Genomic DNA, 22,029 nt, shown 5'->3' on the forward strand with positions numbered 1-22,029 from the left:
GGGAGAAGATGGACACTCAATGAAATAGGGGATTTTCATTTATTTTTTATGAAAAGACCAGAGCTGAACAGAAAATTTGATCTTTACAGAACTCGAGAGAAAATTTTTTCTTTGTAGAACTTTAAGAGAAGCTTTTTTAAAAAGGCTAAAAGGAAGGGGAAAAACATGTTTTTTTAAAGGTCAAGATGTTTACATCCCTATATGAGAAGATAATATGTTTAACTCTTGAGAACTGTATCTTTGTTAGGGGTATACTTAGAAGGTGTAGGTATAATTTGACTTCAATGTGATGAGATAAAAAAGAAACTAGAGATGGAAAAAGGATTATACTAGAAGAACAGGAAAGGGGAAGTTGAATGGGGTAATTATCTCTCCTGGAGAGGCAAAAAAGATCTATTAAAATTAAGGGAACAAAGGAAGGGGGATGAGCATTGTGAATGTGAATGGGATGAACTTTCTCATAAAATGGAAGTGAATAGCAAACTGGATTAAAAGCCAGAACCCTACAATATGTCATTTACAAGAAACACATTTAAAGCAGAGTAAAGGTAAATGACTGGAGCAGAATCTATTATCTTCAGCTGAAGTAAAAAAAGCAGGGGTAGAAATCCTCATCTCAGATCAAGCAAAAATAGATCTGCATCAATTATATTATATATCAATAATAATTATATATGTATATGGTATCAATTATTATATATCAATTATAAATGATAAATAATTTATAATACCAGTTGGCCTTTTCTTAGTTGCTCAACTTGAAGACATTATTCACTCCAAAATATGGGCTGTAGTAATCTTACTGTATTTTTGCTTGGTGTAGAGACAAATAGAATATTGTGTTTATTTCTGAGCACCCCATTTTTACAAAAGATGTTGACATTTGGGCTGACTCAAAGGAGAGTAACCAGGTTAAGAAGAGAATTGGGAACTTAAAAAAAAGGATGGATTCAAGTAACTTGGGATATAATTAATTAATTTGGAAGAGTTCTAGAAACTAAAAGGAATTTAATTGTCTTCAAGTTTTTGAAGGATTATCATATTTAAAAAGTTAGTTTTGGGTTTGTCTAGTTTTGTTATTGTTGTTTACTTGCTTTGACTCACAGAATAGAACAGCAATGAAAAAATATTTGGTTATACATAAGAAAAAGATTTCTTAATAATGAAATTTATTCCAAAGTAGAATAAGACTGATGCAGAAAATAGGGAGTTTCTTATCAGTAGGTGCTTTTTGAGTTAAGGCTGAATGTCCTCTTGTCAGGGATACTGACAGCGTTTGTTGTTCGTGTAGGGGTGAATGAGATGACCTCTGAAATTCCTTCTTATCCTGAAATTTTGTAATTTATGATCTTTGAACCAAGTTGTTCACTTTGCAAAAGCCTATCCTTATTTTCAAAAATATTTTCCCCACCAATACACTTCCACTGACTTTTAGACTTAGAATTATGGCAAATGATTGAGAATTTTTATAAGCTAGTCTCTGGGTAATTAAACTTTGATTACTGCTTTGAGTTTTGAAGTCAGAAGACCCTAGAAGATCTCCTGATTCTATCATTTATTTTCAGAATGACTGGATAAGATACTAAACCTCTTTGAATATCAGTCTTTTTATTGATAAAGTAAGAATTTTTTTTACTAGATATTCATTAAGGTTTCTTTCAACTATTTCTATGATCCTTATTGAAATAAAGTAAGGAATGGGTAATAAATATAACAGAGACAAGAAGTTATCAATATCTTAATGAAATGAAAAGAAGAGATGTTACTTTCTTACCTTTTTGGTCAAGATATGAAGATTTCTTTGTTATAAATAGAAAGTAGCTTGCCACTGAATGACAGAAAAAGGGAAGAAAGAAGGAAGGAAGGAAGGAAGGAAGGAAGAAAGGAAGGAAGGAAGGAAGGAAGGAAGGAAGGAAGGAAGGAAGGAAGGAAGGAAGGAAGGAAGGAAAGGAAAGAAAAGGAAAGAAAAGGAAAGGAAAAATGATGGGAGGAAGGGAGGGAAGAAAAGAAGAATAGAAGAGAGGGGAGAAGGAGGAAAGAAGGGGAGAAGGAGGAAAGGAGGGAAGAAGGAGGAAGCCCACTGTAGAACAAAACAGAAAATGGTAAAGTGATAAAAATCCTTTTATATGAATAAAATAGATTCTATGAGAAGGTGCTCACTAATTTGCAGAAGATCACAGGAACTGCTAAATGATCAAAAGTAAAATAGTTCCATTTGCTTGAAGAAATGTAAAGAATTTTTAAGTGATCAGAAATGACTGTTACTTTCAGAATCCAAAATTGAAAATTTCAAATGATTAAACTATAAGTCCTCTAAAAATATTTCAGTTAATCAATTACTATGCCTGTCTTTTTTTGATCACAAATTCTTGTCTCATTCTCCCAATCCAATTGTCTAGTGAAGTGGTTGGGAGTAAACCTCTCTGACTGAAGTTTCCAATATCATTATACAAAGCTCCTATTGATTATCAATGGATAGAAATTATCCATTGATAATTAACAAATTTTTAAAAATGGGTATTTACTAAATTAATACAATAAGAATAATTAATACAAAAACATTCCCTAAAAGTCTAAGTCACATTTTCCTACTGATAGATACAGAAGGCAAGGAAAAATGATCTTGAGTATAAAACACATGATACACAGTAATAGATTAATTCTTGGTTGGTTACAAATCCTTTTCTCTTATCTTAGGATCTTTATGAAGTTTTCCAGAGGCATAGTTCTTTGTTGGGCTTTGAGGTTGGGATTGTTCTTGGGTTTCTAGTTTGTGCTGTTTCCTATGAAGATTTTGTCATCAGCAACTGTTATGCTGGAGACACCACTAGTAGCAATAATGGGAAGACCAAATCTTCTGACCCTCCAAAATTGCAATGTTTTTCTCTGGTCATGGAGAGAAAAAGAAATAGATCACCTTTCCTACTCACTTCAAGTGATTCCCTCTCAAAAATTTGACTAGAACTACTATACCATTAATTAGTCTACTATTGAATACTATATTCTAAACTTGCATTTTATCTTTATTACACAGGGAATGACTGATCCTTTTCAAACAATCCCAGTATACATTATGTACATTCTCATTTTATTTCATCCAATAGTTAGAAACTTTTGTCTCTCTAATATAATTAAGGACTTTTTCCATACCTGACGTTATGCCTTTCATTTATTTAAAGTGCCCAGGAATTACTCACACCTATTTTACACCTTGGATAGATTCTGTAACTCAGTCAAAGAGGTATATTTGCCTCATAAAATCATCATAAAGTAAATATATATTGATATCTACATTGGGGTGATAGATTCACAGACTGCAAAAGTCCAAGCTTTCTCTGCTCAATTAGAATGATTTGGATCTCATCTTTATGCTTATAAAACACATAAATAGGACCAGAACTTAAATTGTTACTTCACTGGTCCTTCACTTGTCTGCCTAAAGTGTTCCATTTATCAAAATCTATGCATTGACTACCCAGAGTTTCTTCCCGGGATCACATTCTCTTTGTCTTCATCTCAAGAATTAAATTGTATAACCAGTTAGAATTCTCCTGCACAACCGATCAGTCAGCAAAACACTGTAATATTGGCCATTAAGGTGAACATACTCTTCAGTGTTCTATTTTGGGCTATTGTGCCTCACTTGTGCCCCATAAATATAGCACAGATATCACTAACAACACATAATGTTCACTAAATACTACATAACAGCACCTAGTCTGATGAAACACTGCCATTTCCATGTTCTATTAGACTCCTGAGTATTGCAAACATTGTGTTAGAGATTTTTTTCTGTACTATCTGTGGTGTGAAATGAACAAATATGTCACTAAGCCCCTCAGAGAAGAATGACATGTATTATTCACATATTTGTTATGACACCAAACTCAGTTAGAGGAGAATGAGTTGAGCAACTAGGGTATTACATGGAGTACTTTTCTATCATATAGGAAAAAGCATAACAGGAGAAGAATTATGGAAGAGTTTGGATGAAAGCTGTTCTCTGTCTTAAAAGTGAAATGAAGATGATTAAATTAAGGAGGAAAAAAATCACTTATTGCTTAAATTCACTGCTACATACTGTGTGATGAGAACAAAACAGTTAAGAAGGAACTAGTCACAACTTTACTTTCTGGAAGATTCATAAAGTTAGAATTCACAAAATTTTGACAAATTGTTGTAATAACAGCTTATATTATGTAGTGGTATAACATTTGCAAAGTGCTTTGCATATGCATTCTCATTCTAATCCTTGAACTATCCCGTAAGTTTAGTACTATTATTATCCCCATTTGATATATGTAGGAACTGAGAGTGAAACAGGTTAAGTGACTTGCTCATGGTCAAACAAAAAGTATCTGAGGAAAGATTCAAATTTAGCTCTGCTCCACTTAGTACATGAGTACTAGATTGCATTTGATCTTTTGAAAGAGAAATCACATGGTTATATCACTAGGACTAAAAGGACCTCAGAAGTCAGCTATTCTATTGATAGGATTTTATTAAAGAGTAGAAGAGTTCTTAGAGCGCATCTACTCCACTGCTAAAGAAAATGTTGTCTGGGGAGGATACATGGACAATTATCAGAAACACTGGTTGGTTGGACAATACTGATTTTGAATAATCTGTAGCAGAGATACTGATGTCTCAGAAAAAGAATCAAGGAAGATTCTATCCCAACACCTTTGTATATTGTATATATTTCTCTACAAATTACAAGAAAAATAAGATAAGCTGTAAATTAGCATATACATGTTTGGTATATATAAAGAGAGAGAAATAGATTGGATATGAGTGTATATACATATATGTATAAATGTGCATACAGACACACACACATGTATATATGCCTACTTACAATTTACATTGAATATATAAAAATACTTAGAGTTATCTGATGTCTTATGCCTTTAAACCCCTCCCCCCCCCATGTTCATGGTAGGTATGATAGGAGAATGCAAGTTATCAGAGGTTCTACTATCCTAAAAATCTTCAAGTATGACTACAGAAATCAACTCAATCTGTTTTTGAAGACCAGTATAGATAAATATGGAAAGTCTCATTATGATAGATTGACTTGATTAATCTGAAATCATTAAAACCCACGAAATAAAGAATATTTGAAAATTTAAGAAAGATGATGAAAAGATTATCACAAAGTAACTCCTATGTTTAACAGTTTCCTTACAGATTAGAAACTAGAATCACTTTCTCAGAAGAAACTCATCTTAAACACCATAAGGGAATATATAAGACTTCCCTCTTATTAGTTATTTATTTTATGTTTAAAAATTCCCATACATTTTTGTCCTATAAAAGGTATCTGAATGAACAGAAAATCAGGTTCATGACCCCATCTAATTTAAAATCTGATCTATATTAGTAGCACGTTTTAATAGGATACTTTCTCCCCTTTGTCAAATCCAGTTTTCAGTGTTTTTTGGCAAAGAGATTACTGCTATTTCCTTTTCTGGAAACAATTAGAAATTAAGAGAAGAAAAATACCAGAATTTTCTCCCCCGACCCCAATGGAACACAGGTGCATTTTAAAGTCTTTTTCTCCATCCTCTGAAAAATAACAGATTTGTAATTCCACCAAAACTTCAACCTACTTAAAGGATCTTCCTACATAAAAAGACAGAAAGAAGGAAGGGAAGAAAGAAAGAAAAAAAGAAAGAAGGGAAGGAAGAAAGGAAGAGAGAAAAGAAGAAAAAGAAGATGAAGATGATGATGATGATTTTAGAGTATTGTTCCAAAATAATATTTCTCCATGTTAAAACATAGTGCACTCTGTTCTTTAAAGAGTAAATAGAACTTTTTGATTAGAGTTTAAAAGCTCAACTATCCAGGTAACCTCCTCTGAATCCCTTTCCTTTCAGCACCACATTCCCCCTGACTGTAACACATTTCTCTGCTCTGAGTTTTCATCTGTTCCCTTCTGCATCTGGCTCAGATCATATTGACATTGTCTGATAATCAAAGGGCTTTAAAAAACAAAAACAAAAACCCCATCACTTTGTGGATAACCATAATGGAGAGTTGCACTTAGAGGCTGTGGACAGTTGCCCAAATTTCAGCAAGAACCCATATTTGCCAGAGAGTACAATCTGCAGCATGGATGCTTTATGTTTCATCAGGTTTGAAGGAACAGCTGTGAGTAAGAGGGGAGGATAGTTCTGTTTATTTTTTAAAATGATCCTTTCCTCGTGTACCAAGGACTCCACAAGCTGCCTGGCTTTCTGATAAGCTGTCTCAGTTCTCAATCCAGTACAGCTGTAAGTGATGTTATCGGCCCAAGCACAAGCTGAGGCTAGAAGCCAAGGATTCCCTGATCAAATAGGAACTGAAAACATCCACCATAGCATTTCTAGCAACTGGTCAAGTACTTTGTAAGTAATATTACGGAGTAGCCACAGAGGCACACAATAGCTGGGGTGGAGGGAAGGAGGAAGAATTGGATACTCTTCCAATGTATGTTACTAAAAAGATAAATATTATGCAAGAAAATACCATTTCGAAATGTTGTGATTTCAGAACTGAGGATTTCAAGGTCTTTTTCTTTTGTGAATAATCATAATATTTCTGGCATTTACATAGTTTATAAAGTACCTTCCTTACAAGTGACCTGGGAGATAGGTATTATTATCCTTTTTTTTTTTTTTTTTTTTAATTTATTAGTGGACTGAAAAACAGACAGGAAAACAGACTTTTCCAAAGTCATATAGCTGTCAAGGCTAGAATCTAGGTCATCTGACTATCAAGGCCAGTGCTCAATGTACTATTCCATACTACCTCTTTAAATACTTTAATTCATTGTTAGCCTACGTAGCAGTCTTAAAAGTGATAATAATACTGCTGCTGCTGTGCTGTTGCTACTACTACCACTACTTCTGTGAAGGAAGAGGAGAAGTGGGAGAAGAAAGTGAAGAAGGAAGAGAAGAAAAAGAGATAATTCATCATTTATAAAGCACTCTAAGATTTACAAAGCACTTCTATATATTAATTCATACTGTCACTACAAACCGGGGAAGTAAATTCTAAATGACATGCTGTAGAATTATCTTAGTTTTACTTGCTTCACAGTAGTCATAACAGAAAAAATTGTTTAAAGCCACTTAGATCACCATTTGATGAGTTTGGCCTGACAGCCTTAAGTATTTAAAGCAAGATGTTAATGAAGGAAGGTTTAGGGGTTTTACTCCTCCATGGGTCAGTTGAGATGACACAGAGGAACATGTTCAGTGGCCACAAATTAACCCTGACCAGTAATTGTGTACATTTGCTTACCAGAGAGACATCGGTGAGAGAGTGTGGCTAGTTTGGAAGCAAAGCATCATCATCAACTGAAAAGGCAACTATTCAAAGAAAATGTGCTACTGATGGGCTGCTTGCAAAGCTTAACCATCAGTTTTTGTGTTCAGGACAAACAATATCTCACCCTCAAATGTTGGAAATCTGGAGCAGCTGCTAGCCATGACCGCAAGTGTAGCCAACAGCCTGACATCTGGTTACTTCCTATTGTGACTAATTATTATTACTAACTAGGTGCTAAACTGGATTGTTTCTAAGCTGTTCAAGGACTTCAACTGTTATGAGCATCCTCTAAATTCTAGGGCCCTAGGGCAAAGCCCCAAGTGCCCTGCATTAGTTCTGGCTCTAGTGACTAACACACTCACATTACTATAAGAAGGATAGCACACTTCTTTTAATGAGGAAATTTCCTAAAGGAATAATATAGTTCAAGGACTCTAGAAGATGAGTTTTCCATTTCCAGGATAAAATTTAAAAGAAAATAATCTAATTTTTCCATTCTGGCAAGTCCTGAAACGATTGTACCATTTGCAGAATAAAGGCTGGACAGATGCAGGTTAAGATGCTGGTGCTGCTTTATGCTGCAGGTATGAATTATCCATATACCAAAGAATTTGTGGTCAGAATAATAGCATTTATATTACCATATGGTTCAAGATTTTTTTTAGTACAATAAAGGGTGCCCATGGAAAAATCTGAGTGTTATGGCCTGTTTGCATAACGTTTTTGTGAGCTGAAATTTTGCAGGTGCAAAGGTTATAGATGCAAATATTTTTATGTGAATATGAGCCAATTAACCAACAACTATATTTTATGAGATTTCAACCACCTAATTGTTTTGTGTCTGAAACGAATTACTTCTGGAAGGGTTTTTTGCATATGAAAAAAGTGTGATCTAATCACAGAGTACTTTGTAACATAGAGGCCTGATTGTAAGACCACATGGAGCAAGGGTCACACCATTTTTAAATTCCAGAATCAGCTTGCCTCAGTGGGTACTAAATACATATGGAAAGAAAAAGGAAAATTAATCTGGAGTTTTTGAGGAACAAATAAAAGATGATGTAATAGTAAATTTTATATGATAAGAATGTAAGATCCAAATCCAATTAACCTCATGCCAAACAGAACCACAGAATATTACTTTTTTAAAAGCAAGTGGCTATATTTGACTTTCTGAAATTGGTCTGTCCAGGAAAAAAATAGTAAGTGAAGCATGCCGTTTTATGTGGATAATCCTCATTTTTGTTATTATTACAGCTGTTAGCTTATATTTTAATGAATGATTTTATTGTGCTATGCCCTAAGGCTTTTTTCCCAAAGAGTTCAATTTTTAAAAATCTAATAATTAATAAATGAATGACTCTAGTCAGAAACCTGACAATCTTAATATAAAGGTTAGACTCCAGAACAGGTTGCAGAGAAAAGCTTAGACTCTTTCCCAGGGGATGTTTTAGAATAGGATGAACTATTTAGGATTGAATAGTTTATGAAAAGATAGATGAATGAGATAATTTGCTTCCAATTTTATGATTATATAATTTATTCTCTTTCCAGATATTCTCCTGAGGAAAATTATGAAATAGGTGAAGTTTGCATCCAGCATCCTCCTACTTCCTATTTCTGTTCCCTTTATGCTTCTTTTGCTCCTCTCTACCCACCCTAAGGTTCTAGTGCCATCATACTACTATTAATTTCCAAATCCATTTTCATGCTGTCCACTATTGCAGGGCCCTTCCTGAGACAGTACCCCTTTGCAGGGCTCTATAATATAAATAAATAAAAAGATTTATATTTTGATGGAAGGAAAAGAAGTAGTAAAAGATTTATACTACTTCTTTTCCTTCCATCAAGATATAAATATTTTCTACTTTTTGCTTTCCTATTACAGTTACTTATGAAAGAGAAAAAAGTTAACCAGTAAATTCAATGATAAGATGCCAATGGACCTATAATCTCACTAATGTGGGTATTTCAGGAATATAGATGAAAACTTTTTCATCCTGTGTAATTTTTCTCAACAATCTACCGTAAACCTTCCATAAAGGATTTATCCCATGTACTGGAGGGCTTTCTCTGTGTGTTTTATGATTCTATCACTACCAAAATAATACTTGCTCCTTTGTATCCTTATTATGTTAAAAGAGAGGGCATGATGAGGTGTTTCATTTGGTGGGCAAACATGGCTGGACAGCATTCTATATTGTTTGAAACAATAGAAACATCAATGATATCACACTGGACATCCATTGGAATGTTTTTCTGGTAATTTTACAGGTCTATGATTCATAGGATAGCAATTAGATCATAATTTGGGGTAATCCAAAAAAAGTGGTGGGCACAAATAGATCTTATTCTACTACCAATCCATAATGATAAGTGTCATAAAGTTTATCATAAAGGTAAAAGTTTAAGAAACTTAAAAGACACCATATAGATATGAGAACAGAACAATGTGGGGTTTGAGGTATTGATAGGTTGTTCATCTAATAGGAACGACTAAGTTAATGAAAAAAAAATTAAGTGCTTATGATATGATAAGATTATCTTAAATGACATACATACAAATCCAAAAGCAAAGAAAGGTCTGATTTTAAAAAGTTTATAATCTAATGATGAAAGTACACATATATTAGAGCGATAGACAATTCAGGAAATATTTGCCTCAAAAAATCTCAGATATTGAATGATCTTTAAGAGATTAACACGTCCTTTTAAGAAGCAATGACTAGAGTTGGCTTGATTATTATTTCATAACTGGAAAGAAGGGAGAGGTTAGACACATAAGATACACTGATTGTAGCATTTGGGGCCAATACATTTCTGGTAAGTAAATTATATCTTGAACTGGTTCTTAAAGTAAAGGATGGTTGATGATTGATCAACATCTACTTCTCAGAATGGGAGTCTAGATGCTGGTCTGGGCAGCATGAGGTCCAGTGAAATGGCAGTATCAAACCTAAAATTATATTATAAAGCAGCAGTTATCAAAACCATTTGGTACTGGCTAAGAAATGGAGAGGTAGATCAGTGAAATAGATTAGATACACACAACAAAATAACCAAGACATATAGCAATTTAGTATTTGATGAACTACAAACTCCAGCTTCTAGAATAAGAATTCACTATTTGACAAAAATTGCTGGGAAAATTGGAAAATGGTATGTCAGAAACTCAGCATAGATCCACATCTCACACCCCATACCAAAATAAAGTCAAAATGGATTTATGACTTGGGCATAAAGAATGATATCAAAAACAAATTAAGAAAGCAAAGGATAATTTATTCATCCGATCTTTGGAGAAGTGAGGAATTTATGACCAAAGAAGAACTAGAGAACATTATAAAAGGCACCACAAAAACAGGATTAAAAGGGAAGTACAAAGCTGGGGAAAAAATCTTTACAGACAGTATTTCTGATAAAGATCTCATTTCCAAAATATATAAAGAACTGTGTCAAATTTATAAGAATAAAAGTTATTCCCCAATTGATAAATGATCAAAGAATATGAACAGACAATTTTCAGATGATAAAATTAAAGCCATTTATAGTTATATGAAAAAAATGCTCTAAATCATTATTGTTTAGGTACCACTTCACACCTCTCAAATTGGTTAAGATAACAGGAAAAGATAATGATAAATGTGGGATGTTGGAGGGGATGGGGGAAAATTGAAACACTAATGCATTGTTGATGGAGTTGTGAAATGATCCAACCATTCTGGAGAGTAATTGGCAACTTTCCCAAAGGGCTATCGAACTGTGCATACTCTTTGACCCAGCAGTGCCATTTTTGAGTCTGTATTCCAAGAAAATCATAAAGGAGGGGAAAATATCCATATGTGCAAAAATGTTTGTAGCAGTTCTTTTTTGTGGTAGCAAAAATTTGAAAAGGAATTAATGATCATTAATTGGGGAATAGATAAACAAGTGGTATATGAAGGTAATGGAATATTACTGTTCTATAAAAAATGATGAACAAGCTGATTATAGAAAGGCCTGGAAGGATTTTTGAACTGATGCTAAGCAAAACAAGCAGAACTAGGAATACATTGTACACCATAACAACAAAAAATGTGCGATGATCAACTGTGAAGGCCTTGGTTCTTCTCAGTGGTTCAGTGATCCAAAGCAATCCCAATAGACTTTGGACAGAAAATGCCATCTGAATCTAAAAAAAAAAAAAAAAACAAAAAAAACAAAAAACTAAGGAGACTGAATGTAAATCAATACATGCTATGTTCACTTCTTTTTTCTATTTTTTTTAATCTCTTGCATGGTTTTTCCTTTTTGCTCTGATTTTCTTTCCCAACATGTTTAATAAAGTAATATATAAAATAAAAATATAAATATACATATAAAATAAAAATAAATAAACTTACTACAATTAAAATATAAACTTAAAAAATAATAAAATAAAATCTATTGCCTTATGTAAAGTGATAACTAAATTGAAGTAGAAAACCAGTTTTTTATATTCAGTACAACTTATAAAATGTTTTGAAGAAATCAAAAAACAAGGCATTGTATGAATATGTGATTATTATCACCAATAATATCTTTAGGTCATGTTTCTCTCACATTTTTGCAAATTTAGTGAATGAATACATTTAATTAATTATTTCCATTGGATAACTAATTTTTTTTTAATTTCAAGTTTCAAATTGCTTGTCTGGATTTCATTAGCATTGTAGAGAATTACACAAGAAACAGTTTCTTTCTTTTTTGCTTTTTGGTTGTGAAACAAACACTGGCAGAATATCTGTCATTATGGGAAATGGTTTTATTGATGGGGGTTATGAATATTGGGTTGTCTGGGTGGAGCACTACTGTGATTTGAAATTTCGTTTGTGTTTTTTATATCAAGCTGTAAGATAATTAACTAGCAAAAGGGCTGTTCACAATTGAGATAACAAAATGTATCAGTATCTTTACATATAACATGAAATTAAAAATAAAGGATTTACGAGGTATAATGGATGAATATAGGTTCGAGGTGAACTAATGTTTTATATATATTTTATATATATTTTCTCTCCCTCCCCCCCTTCTCTCTCTCTCCTCTTTCTCTTTCTCTCACCCTCTGCCTCTCTCTCTCCTTTTCCCTCTCCCTCTCCCTATCCCTCTCTCTCTCTCTCTCTCTTCCCTTCTTTCTCCCTCTCCTTTTGAACTTATATTCCCATCTACTTTATGATGGCATCTTCACAGACATAATTAATTTAAAAATGATCTCAAGTAGCTTAATTCAATGGTTTTTCAAATATGATCTGGATATTCTATGGGGTAACAGACACTTTTAAGTGATCTTCAAGATTAATAAGGAGTCCTCCTAATAAAACTAAAAAATTTTACTTTCTAATACAGAAAAAATTGATACATATAACTCATATTAAAAATGGAAACTGTGATAGGAAATGAGGGGATTTCCTAAGAAAAAAAATTAGAAATATAAAGGAGTAATAGTATAAGACCAAAAATTTTGAGAAGCATTGATAATATAACCATGACAAAAGCAATATTTGAGTTTTATTATTTTCTCTTTTATCAATAGGTACTCTATAAATATCCAAGGCCATAAAATTTTGTCTGAAGAGGAATATTAAGAAAGGTTATGAATGAAATGTAGTTAAAACTGCTATTTGATAGATTAAGCTCTATGCCAGAGTTTCTTAAGGTGAGGTCTCTTAAAAAAAAATCATTGACTATATTTCACAATAATTTATTTTCTGTGTAATCCTGTGGTTGTTTTGTTTTTAATTTCATACATTTAAAAATCATTGTTCTGAGAAGTAGTCCTTAAGATTCACCAAACTGTTAAAGGGTCCTCCTCCCCACCTCTTTGCCTCTTTGCCTCTCTCTCTGTCTTTCTATCTCTCTGTCTCTGTCTGTCTGTGTGTGTGTGTCTCTCTGTATCTCTCTCTCTCTCTCTCTCTCTCTCTCTCTCTCTCTCTCTCTCTTTCTCTCTCTCTGTCTTTCTTTGTCTCTCTCACTTTCTCTGTCTCTTTCTCCCTGTGTGTCTCTCTGTCTCTGTCTTTTTATCTGTGTCTCTGTCTGTCTCTGTGTCTCTGTCTCTGTTTCTGTCTCTTTCTCTCTCTGTCTCTCTTGCTCTGTCTCTCTCTATCTCTGTCTCTGTCTCTGTCTCTCTCTCTCTCTCTCTCTCTCTCTCTCTCTCTCTCTCTCTCTCACACACACACACACACACACACACACACACACGAAACCTGATGTTGGAGTCTTCTCTATTTTGCAGATTACTTGTAGTTGGGTGTAGTGTACCCACAGGTAACCCCTGCTGCCAGGGAGACTGAGACTGGTGAATCACGTTAAGTTCAGCACAAATATGGTGAATTGTTGAGTATTAATGGGCCATCAGATTGCCTAAGAGGGGCGAACCAGATTAGATTCCAGGTAGGTCAAAGCTACTGTGGGCTAGTCAGTAGAATGATAGTGTGGTCTGCATGACTATTAGCTGGCAAAGATAAGACACCTAGTATAAAAAATATAAAGTACTGGAAGTATCAGTTCCATATTAGTTCAATTCATAATGAATTCAATTTTTTGTACTAAAAAAATAGGTTCAGTAAGCACAGTTCAGTTTCACTAAAGCTTCATATTCAGTATGAAGTATCCAGTAGATTGATGAATTGGAAACTAGTCATAATGTTTTTGAGAAAAGCAATTTATTTCAGGAAGTCATGAATTCTTCCATTATATCCCTCACATCTATTTTCTCTTTTTCAACCCCACTAAAATCACATTTGTACATGGCTTCATTTCTTCTGACTTAGATTATCAAAAATAGTTTCATAGCACCTTTGTGCCATTTTTTAGGAATAGTACTCAAGGTAGAGAAGGCCTTCTTAGCTAGCAATATATTAGACCTTTGAACACATAACTAATATATAGAATATTGAGCTATGCTGAACCTGATTCAAGAAAACAATATGACTCTAGTGGCCTGTTAACAAGATCATTAATGGGTACATGGACTTTGAAGGAAATTTCTAATTGAATGAACAATATGGGAGAGGGATCTAGTGGCTCGATAGAGGCTGGATCTAGAGATAGGAAGACAAGTTCAAATCTGATCTCAGACCCTTACTAGCTAAGTAACCCTGGGCACATCATTTAACCTCTACCTGTATCAGTTACCTCAACTATAAAAGGAAGTTCAAATGAGATAATACTCAGTGCCTGACATGCAGTAGACAATTGAGAAATGTGTTTCCTTTCTTCCTATTAAAATTATTTCTACAGTTTAGTAAAAGTCTTAATAACAACAAAGATCCAGGTACAAGTCTTCCTACAAAGATATAAATATAACTATTCCTACTGAGAAGCTCAAATTATGTTACAAATCAATTCTTTTCATGGAATACTAGAATTGAAGCTGAAAGTCACCTCCAACCCTTTCATTTTATAATTGAGAAAGTGAAGCAAAATAGCTGTCTCTAGATGACAGAGGCAATAAGTAGTGAATCTGGAAGGTTTTCTGAGTCCAATTCTCCTTCCACCTAACCATGCTGAATCTCCAAGAGTTTCTATTAGATGTATTTGACCGGAGTTTATATGGTGATAAAGAGATGTTGCAGCCTCTGGAATGGAGAAAAATGAGTTAGCTTCTGAACTAGAAGCACAAAAAAAAAAAAAAAAAATCAGCAAGAGAACAGTTATGACAATGAACTTGGAAAAATTATATGTCCCCAAGTGGAACTCCCAGAATTGCTGAATTTGAAAGATGAAAAATGTCACAGTTATCTTCTAGTTCAATCCATATACAAAAAAAAAAAAAAAAAAAAAAAAAAAAAAAAAAAAAATCTCCACTACAACATATACCACAAATGTGGGTCCAGCTTCAGCTTGAAAACCTCCAAGTATAGGAAACCCACCATCTCTTGAAAGAAAAACAACACAAATAACTGATCTTGAAATGCAAGGCCTTCTATGATCCAACCCTTTTCTCCAGCCATATTTCCCATCTCCTTTGCATATGATATTTTATAGCCAAAATGGACTCTCAATTTCCTATGAAATGCCCCATCCCATTCCTGTTGTGTGTGCTTGTCCCTATAATTTCCTCTTCTTGAAATGAATTCCCCTTTCCCCTACCCAGCAACTGTGCCTTTAGAACTCCTTCCCTTTCTTCAAGGTTTAACTCTGGCATCTCTTCCTCCATAAATAATTTCCTGTTCCTCCCAGCTAAATATGATTTGTCTCTTCTCAGATTCCTTACAGCACATTGCAGGGAACTCTCCTTTGAATTTATTGCACTTTTTCTAGTATCATAGTTATTATGTATGTATCTCCCACTACAACCACTACCACCTTAAAATCTAGATTGTAATTTCCCTGAGAACAAGGTCTATGTCCAATATATTTTTGTTTCCCCAGTGTCTACCTAACATGTAGTAAGTGCTTAATGAATATTCAATTGAATTGAATTGTTAAGAGGGACTCCTTCCTGTCCTTGAGGGAAAGCAACTTACAGTTACATTCTCCCTCCAATATCTTCCCATATAAATCAGACATAATAGGACTAATATACCTTATGCATGATAGAATTGCTGCAGCTAATTAATGCTTTGAAGTTGCTAATTTATTATTGTTTTATTGTTATTGTTCAGATTAATCTCGTCTTACTATATTACATCAGCATGGGCCCTGTTATTTAAGTACATTATAATAATTTGTTGGCACAGAATCGTTATTACTTGTACTACTACTACTAGCATTAATAATAACATAATAATTCCATGTGACAATATTATGTATCACATTTGGAACACATATTAAATTAACACCTTTGCTAGAACTTAAATGCTGACTATCAACAGATGACTGTTTAATACTTTGAAAAATATATATTTTTTGGCCATGATGCTAAAATAAGTCTCCATTATGGCTTCCTAATTCCAGCTTCTACTATGACAGAGTACTTGTTTTAATTGTGGAGATTTCTTTTTCTAATCTTTTTAGTAAAGCTCATTGATATAATTTGTCATTATACACAGAATTTCCCCTGCAATCTTACTATGTTTCTCTCCAAAAAAAATCATGCTTAATAATAAAAAAGTATTATAGGTGGAAAAGAAAAAAAAAAGGAAGAGAGATTTTCTTAAAGCAAATTAATCAATACATTGGGGAAAAAAAACTGACTGCCACATGATATTTTACAAGTATGGTCCTCCCTACTTGGCAAATAAACTGAAAACCTGATATAAAAGATCAGATTTTAAGTGGGACTTAAAAGGAAGTTATGGGAATCAGTAGATAGAGTCAGGAGGGAGAGCATTCCAGGCATGGAGGACAGCCAGAGAAAATGCTGGGATTCTGGGCATGGATTGGCTTGTTTCTGGAAAAGCTAGGAGATAAGTATTACTGAATCAAAGAGTACTTGGTGGTGAGTAATGAACGTGCAAGAATACTGGAAATGTAGGCAAGGGGTAGGTTATAAAGATCTTTGAATGCCAAACAAAGCATTGTATATTTGAGCCTGGAGGAGAAGAGAACTACTGGAGTTTATTGAGTAGAGAATTGACACGATCAGACCTGAACTTTAAGAAAAATTACTTTGGTATCTGAATGGGAATGGAATTAAGTGGGGCAAAACCTGAAGCAAGCAGACTTACTATCAAGCTATTACAACAATCCTGCCATTTGGTGTGAGAGTCTACTCTAACGAGGGAGAAGAATCAGAGATGTTGAAAGAATGAAATAAATAAGTCTTAGCAACAGTTTAAGGGACTAGGAGGATGATGTGTGTAATAGGGATGGTTAGATGGGAAGCAACATTTCCCTTTAAGACTCCATCTTAATTCTAGTGATTTCTCTCTATTAATTATTTCCTATTTATCTTGCTTTTAGCTTCTGCGACATATATTTGTTTGCCCCCATTATATTGTAAGCTCCCTGAGGGAAGGGACTATCTTTTGCCACTTTTTATATCTTTGGGCTTAGCAAAAAGCCCAAAATATAGTAGGCACTCAATAAATGTTTACTGATTGTTGAATTCATTCCTTATGGGGGAGAGGGACAAATATTGTTCTTTCTAATTTTCAAATTCATTTTCAAATGCTTTATGCTTAATTTTTCTCTTGCCTCTGCTTAACTCTTATCAATTAATGTAAATGCATGCTTTTCTATATGGTCATGTTCTTATTTCTTATAATAGTAATATATCATTATATTCATCATGTACCCATCATTTCTTTAGTTATTGCCCCTTTTGAAAAACATCAAATTTATTTCCAGCAATTTGATACCTCAAAAAAACCTTCTTATTTTTGTTTTGTTTGTTTTAATCTATTAACTATAGAACCTAAATATATAAAAATATTTATTATATTTTAGTAAATTGTTCCCAAAATATTTTATGGAATTTTCCTTTCTATTATTGGCTCTTTGTTCATTATTATATAGAAACTATATTGATATTCTGGAAGATCCTTACATTTATAAAGGTAGGGAAGCATCATAGTAATGTGACTATAATTATAGCTAATATATATGAAACAGTATCCTCAAGAGAGTAAGGATTTTTAGTGGATCAGAGCAGGATCTTAGTGAACAGTGAACAGTCTTTCCTGAAACATTCACAATTCTGGCTTTCAGCTGATTTTCTATCCCCTATGAGCTGCAGCTTGTATAAACAGCAAGGTACCTCAAAAAATCTGCCCGTGTGCCAAAAAGGAGATCATCTGGGATCAGGAGCTCATAGATTTGGAATGATAAAGACCTCACAATCAAATACTCCAACTCCCCCAATTTTCATGTAGAGGTTGAGTAGTAGAGTTTAATTTTATATTTAGCTCCTTTGGAGACCAAATCTGGTGATTATTCCACTGCACCATGTTGGAATTCTCTCTTTTTACTATATCATTCACTCCTTTTCTCCCTTCATCCTAGGACTAGGGAAGTACTAGACTTTTCTTGGCACCACAACCCTGATTCACAGAGTTCCTTAGTTTGTAACAGACAGCCAAAGAAAAACAAGAAGAATCAGGGTTATTACAGCTTACAGGGCCATGGCCTGGCTATACTCACACAGCCTAAGGGTTCTGGATGAGAAAGTTCAAAAAGGCAAATGACAATATGAAATTGACAAATGAAAATAAATGTAGCATCTCTTACTACCCATAATTAAATTTCATTTAATAGCCATTATTGTTCCATGTTAAAAGAGAATTTTTTCTTTTTACATTCATACATGAAGTTTTTCCTGTCTTCCAAGTATAGAAAATAAGATTTTACAAACAGGAAAACTGTCATATATTTCATTGTGCAAATAACTAAAATTGTGGGGGTTGGAGAGGAAGATGGTTTTCAGCCAGGGGCAAATTCACGGTAACAGAATTTCATTTTTTAAAAAGATACTTTGCCAACAAAAATGAAAAAAAATTCCCTCAAGGATTTATTATTTTGGAGACATTTATTTTTGTAAATAATTGTCCCCTACATGAATATGCATGGTAGAAAGGACAATAGAAAATTTTATACACAGCTCTAATACATAAGTAATATAGCTAGAAACGTTTTTTTTTTTTTTTTTTTCTGAGATGAAGGGAGCTGAATAGATACTTCAGAATTTTTTTCAAAATGACTTTCTTTCCAGCATGCCAAGTAATGAAGAATTTTTTAAAGGGTTATTTTCTACTTGTATAAGCATAGAAAATAGAAAATCTGGAATTGCTGATTTTGTCTGTTGCCATTGTTGTGGTTAAACAGGCTTATTTTTCTACCTCAGTTAAAAATAACATTGATAAATTTGTAAACCTTAAAACTTTTCAACATGCTCCTACCAACTGCAAACATTTTTGGAGTTGTCATCCACCTCAAATAATGTTACGAATCAAAGCAATTAGTCAATCTCAGAAGCAACAGACAACAAACATCAAGGGAGAAAAATAAATCTATTTTTCCCTGAATACTGACATATTTTTTAAAGAGTGGATTCCATAACTCTGATCCACACAAGGAGACATTTCATTTTAAAGAGGCTAAAACACAAACTATTTCATTTTTTTTCAAAAGCTATATTTTCTGCCCAATATATAAGCAGCCTAAAAAGCATTTTGTTAAAAAAAAATTATAATAATCAGCTTTCTGGGCCATGGGAAGGGTTAACTGGCCTCCCATTCTATTTTGTTCAGTGTTCTAAACTTTAAAACAGATATCTCTTTGTTTGTCCCCACTAATATCCAATTCCAAGCTCATTAGGGAAGAGGATAGCGCTGTACAAAAATCACTTTGTCCCAGTGACAGAAGTAACACTTATTATACAACAAACTTTTCATGTTTAACTTTTTTCTCCATTCTTCAGAAGCCACCCGCCTGAGGGACTTATAGCTAATGAGCTACTGAGTCTTCAGGTCATGAGTTCAAACTCAGGAGTTATCAAATGATGTCTAGTTGAGAGTCAGTGAGCCTTAGTCCATTTCTTTGTGTCCATTCTCAATACAAAGGCTTTTTAAGAACTGGAGGACCTCTTTTTTTGGTTCTTCCTACTCAGTCAGCTTTTTAAGTGGGAGAAAGACACTAAAACATGAAAAGTAGTTGTTCTTAATGTAAATTCTTGGTTACCCAGATGAGAATCACTCTGCTTTCTATACATGTTGAAAAGCAACTTAGTTTTAAAAGAACAAGTGAGAAAGAAGCAACAAACTGAGACCTACAATCATATGGATTTTTATTTATTTTCCTTGGAGCACCTTGTTAACCATAGCATTGCTGGAGGACTGCTGATATAACAATTAAGTAACCCTGGAACTTTTAAGTTGTCCTAATTTTGTCCTCTGTAGAAAAATCTGACATTTTAATTGCTATTTTTGTGTGGCTTAGAAATACATTTTATGACCTTTCATTTCCTCATGGACCATTTTATCCTCTCAGAAACCACCAAAACAATACAATAAGACCAACAACAGCAACAACAATAAAAAAAGGTTGTTTTCATCTCTTTTGCAGACTATTATTAAAATCTTGGCTAAGCACAGAGAGGGAATTTTGGAGCTCCTTAATATCATTTAGAAATGTATATTTTTTAATAGATATAAATACCTGTTTCTTAGACCACAGGGAGCCCTTTATATTACCTACTACAGTGTGACTGTTTAGGGAGGCAGCTTGAGCTTTCAGAGTCACTAAATATGATATCTTCTTAACAATCCTTGACAAATTATTTAAATATAATTGCTAATTTAGCAATTATGACATCTACACACTACTGGCATGGTGAAATACTGTCTATGAGACAGTAGATTGGATAAAGAGGGATTTGAGGCAAGATGATCGATCATAAGATTATTGTAATAATGCAGGGAAAAGGAGATAGGACCTGTAGTAATGGCTCTATGAGTAGAGAGAATGGCATGCAGGTATCCTATGGATAAAAATGACAAGATTTGACAATGATTGGCTATGTGGGGTGAATATGAATGAGGAATTAAGCATAACACACTGAGGTTTTCTGTTTGGGTGTCTTAGAAAAATATAGTGCCCTCAGCCAGAATAGGATATTTGAGAGGAAGACAGAATTTAAGGAGGAAAGATAATGAATATCATTTTGGACATGTTGAGTTTCAAATTTCTATGGGTCATGCAATTCAGAGAGTCAAAAACCAGTCTGCAATGTGGAACTAGAGAAAAAGGATTAAGGCCTTTAGAGTTTGGGGAATCATCTACATAAAGATAGTAGTTATACCCAAGGGAGCTGATTGAGATTAACAAGGGAGATAATTTAGATAAAAAGGAGGAAAAGATCCAAGATAAGGCTTTGGTGAAGACCTATGGTTAGGGAGCATAGCTTGAAGATACAGTAAAGGACGCTGAAAAGAAGCAGCTTATTCTGTAGGAGTATAAAAATGGAGAGAAGTGACAGAAACCTGGAGAGTAGCCATGAGTATATATTATAGTCATCAATAAGTTCAAAGGCTGCATAGAGTTCAAGAAGCACAAGGACTGAGAAAAAAATACTGATTTGGCAATTAATAGAATATCAGCAATTTTGAAGAAAATTCAAGGAAACGATAAGGTTGGAAGTCAAAACTGCCAAGGATTCAGAAGGGAGTAAAAAGAAAGGAAGGAAAGTCATGTAGTAGAAAAAGATTTCTCAAGGAGTTTAACTGAGAAAACATGTGGGGACATATAGCATGTGAGTTTTTTAATTGTTAAGGGAGAAAAACATCTTTATAGACAGTAGGGAAGGAGTCTGTGGATAGGATGAATCTAACGGTAAAAGACAGAGTGGGGAAATAATAGGAGGAGGGCAGTCTGCTGGAAAAGAGAGAAGGGGATGGAATTAAAGGTTCGGGGAGAGAATTCATAAAGAACCACCTCTGCATGAAATAGAGAAGTAGAGAAAGAGGAGCTGGGGAAAGAAGTATAAGTGATTTGTGATGAGTGAGATGGAAACAGAACACCTTCTAAATGTCCTCAAGTTTTGTGATAAAGTAAAAGTTCAGGTCCTCCCTTAAAAGATTAGGAAGAGGAGGGGGAAGCCTGGGGAAGGTTGAAAAGGTTTGGAATGGCCATTGTGACAAATGGAACATTGAATCAATTAGGATAGGCATAAGAGAATTGTCATGCTGCAGTAAGTGCCCAGTTGAGATTGTGTAATATAAATCATTATAGGACCAAAGACAGGGTATCAGAAAAAATGGTGCATGCATTTATAGCTGATACATAGATATTAACATATTATTAACATAGGTATTAACA

Source organism: Sarcophilus harrisii, chromosome 2 (assembly GCF_902635505.1).
Source record: "Sarcophilus harrisii chromosome 2, mSarHar1.11, whole genome shotgun sequence".
NCBI lineage: Eukaryota > Metazoa > Chordata > Mammalia > Dasyuromorphia > Dasyuridae > Sarcophilus > Sarcophilus harrisii.